This window comes from Sorex fumeus, unplaced genomic scaffold (assembly GCF_029834395.1).
Source record: "Sorex fumeus unplaced genomic scaffold, SorFum_2.1 ptg000019l, whole genome shotgun sequence".
Taxonomy (NCBI): domain Eukaryota; kingdom Metazoa; phylum Chordata; class Mammalia; order Eulipotyphla; family Soricidae; genus Sorex; species Sorex fumeus.
The window spans coordinates 13,561,382-13,561,790 of record NW_026606076.1 but is presented as its reverse complement, the minus strand read 5'-3'; positions in this window follow the sequence as shown (position 1 = coordinate 13,561,790).

Genomic DNA, 409 nt, shown 5'->3' with positions numbered 1-409 from the left:
GAATGAGTGGGGAAGGGGGGAGGGGCGGGTGGGGACCATGGGTGGGCATCCTTGCCAGATGCCCAGGGCACCATTCTGGGGGCAAAGGCACCAAGGACAAATCTAGAGCCTTCCCCGGGAAGCTGACTCCAAGCCAGGTCAGGCCGCAGGGAAGAGACGGGTCACCAAGTGGGGTTTTGTGAGGTGGAGGTGGGGACCTCAGATTCTCGGAGGAGGGAGGGGCAGGACGCAGGTGCTGGGCGGGGGTCTCCAATGACAGGGGCACACTCTGGCCGCTTGCTCTTCTCAGCCAGCCGCCCTCTGAAGACCGAGGATGATGCAGGGCTGGGAGCCCAGCCCCTCTCTGGAATGCTCTACCGCTGCCATTTGAAAACCCATTTTCGAGCGGCTAAAAAAAGGATGCTGGGTT